Here is an 8698-nt window from a genome sequence, read left to right as displayed (position 1 = left end):
CTGTGCTGGACATGCGCGCACGAGCATGCTGTCATGGCTGCTGGGAGTCCAGGACACATGGAGACTGTGACGTTACACTAGGGGGCGGATCCTCGCTCAATCATACCTGATTGGCTAATTAGCAGCTTCAGCTGTTTGGCACCAAATTTAAACCCTCTGTTCACTCGATTCTGAGCCCTTGTGTTTAGTGTGTTACATTCTGATTTACTGGTTTCCTGACTCCTGCTTTATTCCTGACTACTCTCTCTTATCGCTGCCTGGATTGACTTTGGATTGCTTTTTGGACTTTGCCTGTTTTGCTCCCTGCATTGACCTCGGACCATGACCTGTTTATTCTATTGGCCTTTTCCTTCTGTGGTTCCACTATACATCCCACAGCTACCCGTCCTAGAAGCTCACCATTCTGCATTCGGGACCCATCTCTCGTCGGATTGTTACACCACCTAATAATAGATGGGGATATAAATTGTGTGCATGGTGTTAAATTAGATAAAAGTTTTATCCAGACAAAAGATTAAGAAATACATTTAAGACTCTCTCAGATATGCCTTCTCAGAATAACCTCTTTGATATTTGGAGGCTTTTTAATCCAGGAGAAAAATACTTTACGTTCTACTCAGCAATGCACTATTCTTATTTGAGGATAGATATGTTTTTAACAAATAGTAGAACTTTAAAGATATGTAAATCAGCATCACTTGACATTAGATTGTGGTCTGATCATGCCCCTATATTCTTAAACATTAAAAATAGTCCAAATTATAATTCCAGAATTAATTGGAGGCTGAATTAAACATTATTAGCCTCATCTGTAAATTGTGAGGCATTAGTAAAAAAAGCACAGAGATTTCTAGTTGAAAATGATAATGGCGCAATGTCAGATTCGATTGTATGGTGTACCCTAAAAAGCTACTTAAGAGGCCACTTAATTAAACTTGGATCTCAGATTAAAAAAGGAAAAGGGACCAATCTATCAGATCTTTATATAAAAATGGCTATATTACAAAAAATAAATAAAGTTAATCCATCTATTAATGTTGCAAAAGAAATAGCTGATATACAGCTTAGTATCAAAAATCAATCAATAAGGAAATCTAATCAAACTTTGATCTCGCTTAGACAAAACTGGTACTATAGTAATGGTCGAGTAGGCTCTAACCTAACTAATAAATTGAAACAAAGAACTATAAACAATAGCATTGAAAGGATAGATATAAATGTGAAAGTTCACCTCTCACCTAAGGCTATAGGTGAAGCATTTGAAAACTACTATAAATCTCTTTATAATTTACCTCCTTCCATAAAAGATAGAAACCAAATTAGACTATTCTTAAATAAATTAACTAGATTAAATCAATTAATTCTTTTAACCGAAATAACCAAAACAATTGCAAACTTAAAAAATCTAAAGCTTTATTTTTTCAAAGAGCCCCGTAATTGCTCCAATATTATTAATAGTTAATAAGGAGATTCCGGAGGAAAAAATGTCCACTGGAGATGATGAGGGCTAAGATATCACCAATTATAAAACCAGGGAAGGACACTCATAACGTTGCAAATTATCGACCAATATCATTGATAAATATAGATATTAAAATATTTTCAAAGATTTTAGCAGAGAGACTGAAAAAGATTCTGGCAGAGGTTATCCACGCGGATCAAACAGGGTTTACAATGGGTCACAGCAGAGAAGACACCACACGCAAATTACTTTGAAGGTATTTGGTCTGAAAGCCCCTTTCTTACATAATATCATGGCCTTATACGAATCATCACAAGCAAAAGATTCTGGATTCTTCCTAGATTCCACTGATTTTAACATCAATAATGGAACCAGACAAGGGTGCCCATTAGCCCCAATGCTGTATACTTTGACAATTGAACCTCTTGCAACCCTAATTCAGCAATCAAATAAAAGAAAGGGAATAAAAACTGAGATTCAAGAATATAAAATTACCCTTTACGCAGATGATGTATTACTAACTGACAGATCCAGAAGTCTCTATTCCAGAAGTAACTCAAATAATAACAGAGTTTGGAAAATACTTGAATTATAAAAAAAATATTGCAAAGACACGGATTTTACATTCCAAATTGAATACCACTACATTAAAGATACTAAAACAAAAGACAAAATTTGACTGGAATAACCCCTATATAGAATATCTGGACATAAAATTATCTCTCAAATTTAATGATATTATAGATAGTAATTATAATGGCCTACTTCAAAAATTCAAACTGAAGCTTTCTAGCTGGAAAAGAAGGAAAATGTCATGGTTTGGCAGATTAAATGTGATTAAAGCTTAAATTCTCCCAAAATGTATTTAACCTTCCGTCACTGGGGCTTTTGGAGGGGACTGATGGCTAGCCTCCTGCCTGCTGACAATGGGCTCTGACATTGGAAGAGGTTCTGTTCTTGGGGAAGTGGGTACAGGGACTCACTTTCTATTGATTTTCCCTATTATATGTTTTACCACATTTCTCACACAGAGACTCAGAGCTGTAAATGCCAGCTGGACATCCTAGTGTAAGAAGAAAGCTGATTATCTGGGTTTTGAAGAAATGTGTATTAATGTTAGGTGCTAGGTGTTAGTACTGCCATTCACTGTCTTTTGTGTACCTCCTACTGCTGTGTATATAATAACGAAATACACAGCCACTAGCTGTTAATCCTGTTAGCCCCTGTTAACTCTAGGGCCTAGCCATTGTCTATTTCAATTCAATTATATCTCTGTCATCATTCTATGTCTCATGTAAATCTGTCCTTCCCCGGATATTGTGTTGCAGGATGTGATCTAATTACTTCCTTCGTGACATGGTAATTAGATTCTGTGACATTTGTCTTGCCCCTTTCTTACTTGTATATATAGTTTGTGTGTTTGGTTCAAAATAAGTAGTTCCTGTTTTAGCTCAATACGAGTCCTGTCTTGTTATTGAGGTAAGCCTCGGTGCTGCCCTTGTCAGGGCTGTACAGCACTGTATTGCTATGCTTCTGTGTACGCTGAAGTTCCCAAAGAGCTATGTTTCCTGCTGTCTTCAATGTTCCTGGTGGCCATGGGGAGAAGGAAGGATCGTGTGGCGGGTGTACCCAGTCGGGGTACAGGCCATTCCCGTCACAACTCCCTTTACAAGTCTCTAGGAAAATTTTGCACCAATTTGATAGATTGTTTAGGACATATGTGACAATAAAAAGTCAAGGATTTCAAGATATATATTGATGAGGAGAATAAAAAACGCTGGCATAAATTCCCAAGATCTAAAATATATGACGCCTGTATGTTTTCCCAATTTCTTATGTGGAAAGTAAAGCAAAACAGTGATCTTGGATCTTGGATAGTATCGATATGAAAGATGGTTAAGTAGGCCATATAATCCATTTATTTTTTTCTGGTTAAATGTACCAATACTTAAGTATCACAAATTTGATCATAATAGGAATCTTCAATATAATAGAATTTACACCACTGATCTATGTTCTTTGGATGAGATAATGCCCTTTAAAGTGTTTCAGCATACATTTTCATATCTTCAAATAAAAAGCTATTTAGATAAACATTTTCAAGCGACTCCTACGAGTGTGGACAAATTTATTGATATACAGCATTAAAGAAAATTCATTTCAAGGACACTAGATTTACTTGAAAACAAGAAAGATAGAAACAAGACAAGAACTATTGTCAAATGGGAATCAGTTTAGGTGAAACTTTTGAAACAGAAATATGGTATTCTGCTTGGCTAAAAACAAGAAAAACAGTACATTGGAATCCTACTTTAAACTCCTACATCGCTGGTACCTCATACCAACGAAGATCTATACAATAACTGATTCAGCATCGGATACATGCTGGAGATGCAGTAGAGAAAGAGGATCCCTATTAGATATATGGTGGTCATGCAAGAAACTTAATCTATTAAAACAAAAAATAGAAAGATTAGTAACAATCTTATTTGGAATAAAGGCAGAGGTAACAGCAATATGCAGTGATGTCACCATCAGGGGAACCATCCAGTTCCAGCAAAATGTAAAAATAAAAGTCCAAAAATAATAAAAGAAAAAAATTAAGTTTATTATCATGAACAAGTGCTTAAATAAGTGCTGTATCTTCCCAAAAATCCTGACATAAAAATAAAACCATTTCAAATTCCCAAGGGGTGTATTTTGGGGTCAGAGTAGCATATCAGGGGGCAAGGGAAAATTTGCAAGTAAGCTGCTTTATGAATTAAGGGGGACCATAAAATGGCTATTGGCTTTCCAAATTTCTGTTTGTATATAACCTATGCTGACTAACTGCATAAAAGACATAAAAAATGTTAAAATACGGTATATGATTTGATGGGATAAATTTAATTAGCCAGCTTCAAAGATGGCCCACTTAGGACATGGAGGCAGTAGGACCAGATGTTTAAGTTCCACGTTGAAAAATGCGCACTTCCAAAATGTGGCATTTTACCTCCCAAAACACTCGACAAACCCATGCATGGAGGGTATCGCTGTACCTGGGAGATGTTGCTGAACACATATTGGGGTGCAATTTGTGTGAAAAAAACACAAAATAAAGTACCACCACAAATTTGACAAAGGTTGGTAGTAGAATGAGTTAAATGGGTTAAAATACCAGCATTTGAAATACCTTGGGCTGTCTAGTTTTCAAAACTAAAGATACCAGAAATAGCACATGGGGCAGAATAACCAGATTTGAAAAAAAAATGGTTTTGAAGTAGCAAAACGCTACTTATATAGGCATAGCTACAGGGGGCAAGGGGGCAATTGCCCCCCCTAGATTATTCCTTTCACCCCTTTGCCCCCCAGAGTTGGAACCTTCATCTAAACATATGGGTACACAACTACCCTGCGTTCTGGGGTCCCTGTGGAGAATCACATTGCTGCCAGCAAAGTGACTCCCAGCGAAGCCCCTAAAACTGTGGCGTAGGGGAGGGGCAAAAAGAGAGGCCGTCTGCCCTGGGCTGATCTTCAGGGCTGAGCCGAGGCAGCTTGAAGATTGTGATCTCCCCAACCCGCCCTGTTCAGTGGGCGCCGGATGAGCAGTGCCGGTTGCTAAGTTCACAATCCCCCTCTTACTAGCCCACATTAGGTAGCGTGAGGTCTGTCACTTTAGACCTCGGCTTCCGTGCTCTGTAATCACTAGGCGCTGACAAACGATGTCGAGCGCTGTGATAGGACGTCATCCCCGCACTCTGCATCAATAGCTGGCGCATAGTGATTAGGGAGCACTAAAGCAGAGGTCAGCATGCATACCTTGGAACCCTGCTATAAGTAGACATAAGTAGTAACTACCTTGAATTGAGTACAGCAAAAAATGTACATTTTATTGAACAGAATATAGCATATTTATCCACAGAAACATCAAGACAACAGCCAGGTTTTTAACAGAACAAAATGGCTCAATCACACCAGTACATAATTGAATTACATCACACAAGATTAAGACAGAACAATTATAAAATTAACTAAGTTAAGGTGCAGGGAAACAATGTCTATGGAAGGGCCCTCCTATGGTGTGAGCAGATAGTCTTTGTACATTTCAACCTGCATCTTTACAAGTGACCCCCCGCCACACACTTCCCCCACAGGAGGAACCATGGCCCAAATGCCCAGGTTGAATTGTGGGCGAGTGTCCACGAGACTGCAACTCTCAGGAAGGGATGTGTCTGGCCCAGCAATGTAGTTCTGTCACATATCTCCCCTATGCAAGAGGGCAAATCCAAAAAGAGCAGTCGGGGTGACGGTCCAGGGATCAAGGCAGGCAACAAGTATCAATAACAGGGTCATGGTCCAAGGGTCAAGGCCGGGGGCAAACTATCAGTATTGGGGTCACAATCCAGGGGTCAAGGCAGGGTGCAGTCAGACAATATCGGGGTCACAAAGCAAGGGTCAAAACTAGGGAGACTTCAAGGTACCAAGAGCAGGTAACACACAGTTACACAACTTAACTAGTAAGCCCTGTGTGAGGTGTCTGTATGGTTTTTATAGGGGTAGGTAGCTGGATCCCCTTCCCCTCTCCTATGGTCTCCTCCCCCATTTGGCACCTGATAAGAGGTGAAGTCAGAAGACTCCACCTCCCCTCCCTTCGGAGGCACGCTCGGGTGTGTGAGATGCGGCATGTGCTAACCACAAGGTTGAGGATGCGGTCTGCCTCGTGGCAGTACGGCTGTGCCGCAGAGAGAGCCGGAGAGTCGGGAGTGGCAATCTGGGGAGTTTATGGGCAGGTATGTATAAAGGAAGTATGTGTATATGTGTTTCTGGGCAGGTGTGCTTAAGGGCAGTGTATGTGTATATGTGTGTTTCTGGGCAGGTGTGCGTAAGGGCAGTGTATGTGTATATGTGTGTTTATGGGCATGTTTGTGTAAGGGCAGTGTATGTGCATATGTGTGTTTATGGGCAGTTTTCTGTAAGGGCAGTGTATGTGTATATGTGTGTTTATGGGCAGATATGTGTAAAGGCAGTGTGTAAGGGCAGTGTCATTAAAAAAACCTCTGTAAAAAAATAGCGGGGGGGGCACAATTTTCCATTCTTGCATCGGGGCGCAAAAAATATATATATATATATATTTCTTTTTATTTTTACAGGAAATTAGATGATATGATCACTAAAAAGGTATCTGAAGAAAGCTCTTCTTGTCCTGAAAACCCCCCAATATATAACTTGTGTTGGTACACTAAATGAGTGAGGAGAAAATTACCGCGAAACAAGAGAAAAAAAATACGTTGTGTTAAAATCACAAAGGGGACAAAAAATAACAGCTTGGTCATTGAAGTAAATAAAAATAAATAAATAAATAAATAAAAAATTAATTACTCAAGAAAAATTAGCTGTGATATGAGTAAATTCAGTGATGTGTCAGAATTTTGGTTAATGCAATTAGTGCCAATAAATATATAATTTGATGAATTAGAACCCATATTTAACAGAAACTATATTAATAAAAGAGAGAGGTTGGTAGATAAATGGAACAGTCTCCCATGAGAAGTGGTAGAGGCTAAAACCGTGAGGTAATTAAGAAATACACGACATGGGAAAAATGGGTCACCTAGATGGGTTAAATGGTTCTTATCTACCGCCTAATTCTATGTTTCTATGTACGGTATTTGCTGAATTTTAAGATGACTCTGATTATAAGACGACACCGCAAAATCTGAATATTATAATTTTTTTGTTTTTATTTCCTTTAATTTGCCAACCTGCCCCCCCCCAGTTATGCACATCTGCCCCCAGACTTGCCACTCTGTCCCTAGAAATGCCATATAGCCCCCTATATGCCACTCTGCCTCCCTGATATGCCTTATACCCTCCTATATGCCACTCTGCCCCATGAAATGCCTTATATTCTATATGCCACTCTGAAATGATAGTTGTGGAAGGTGCACCTGTGAACGCTTTACAGAAGATCTTGCTTTGGCTCACACCTCATTATTCTCTACCAAGGACCATTCAGCCATTTTTTGATCTTTTAGTACCCAATGAACGTTGTAGGCTTTTTATCTTTGACTAATCACATCAATCGTTCATGTAGCAGTTTGAAGATGGGCATTTTCCTCCAGAAACGATCTATTTTTTTCTGAAAATCCTTAGGCACGTGCCTGTGTTTCACAAGTGTGGCATATTGCATTGCTATAAAACCTTAAAGCTTAAGCTCTCTGTCTGTAAACGCCAGGGTGGTACGAATAAATATAAATAACGAGCACGTAGATGTTCTTTTTCAGGTCATTCCAGGGGCCCCCCTGGACGGTTAGGAAGGGGGAACATGACTGCTGGCCCTTTGACCGGGGTCAGTAGTTCATGGTCCGGTCACAGGTGTGGGTAGCAACATTGTTGCTATAATGTTCTTTGGTGTATAAGGGTGGGCTTACCGGAGCAGGGTTTCAGTCATTCCTGACACTCTGTACGAGCTTCCCTCCCGCCCTCCCCTTCTATCTATGTGTTCTGTATTTTTTCCTGTGCCGGTGTTGGTTTCTTTTATTCTCTTTTAGTCACAGCGGGAAGTCTCGGCCAGCACCTTTTATGTGGAATATCCAGTGGATGGAGAAGGCTTGGGGAGACGAGTTCTGTGGAGGCTGACGGTACCCAGAACGAGAGCTCTTGGTAAAGTGTTGGGTTATCTGCCTGTCGGTAACACGACAGCTGGCAGGATGGTTATGTTTATGTATGGTTATGATGTGCTGGTTCATGACGTTAATAAAGCTGTGGCAACGCCCTTACCCACAATTGTTGTGTTGTGTAATTTTTGGGTGGGATGGGGGGTTTTTTTGTGCCATATTAGGCCCTGTGGTCTTGGTTTAAGCAGTCATGTGTCAGGATGGCTGAGCAGTCTAAGGCGCTGCGTTCAGATCGCAGTCTCCTCTGGAGGCGTGGGTTCAAATCCCACTTCTGACAACAATGTTTTCGTACCATTACCTGGCAGGCATGATTTCAGTTCATACTTTTCACTCATACAATAATTTGCACTATTTAGGCTCTAAGATTAAGAATTTCTGCTCTATTTCACCACTAAACTGGTCGATTAGAACATCACACCGTGGTGGAGAAGAGAAGCAGTATCATGAGCAGGAACGTAACAAGGGGTTAGCTAGCAAACACAGTTAAACATACGAGCCAGAATGGTCATTAAGGAAAAAGTACCACTAGTTCTACTTGCAGCTTTCTTGCTGCACGCTTACACTGGTATTGTAAACCAGG

The 8698-nt window shown here is 39.9% G+C and overlaps 1 non-coding gene across 1 annotated transcript; it reads left to right on the top strand.

Annotated features, from left to right (window-relative positions):
• Window positions 1-8312: 8312 nt before the first annotated feature.
• Window positions 8313-8395, top strand: TRNAL-CAG (transfer RNA leucine (anticodon CAG)). The gene has a single exon. It is a non-coding gene; the product is annotated as a tRNA-Leu (tRNA).
• Window positions 8396-8698: the final 303 nt, after the last annotated feature.

The sequence above is a fragment of the Sceloporus occidentalis genome, unplaced genomic scaffold (assembly GCF_023333645.1).
Source record: "Sceloporus occidentalis isolate IW3139 unplaced genomic scaffold, rSceOcc1.0.p SCAF_196, whole genome shotgun sequence".
NCBI classification, from domain to species: Eukaryota; Metazoa; Chordata; class Lepidosauria; order Squamata; family Phrynosomatidae; genus Sceloporus; species Sceloporus occidentalis.
This window is presented reverse-complemented; position numbering and strand designations above follow the sequence as displayed.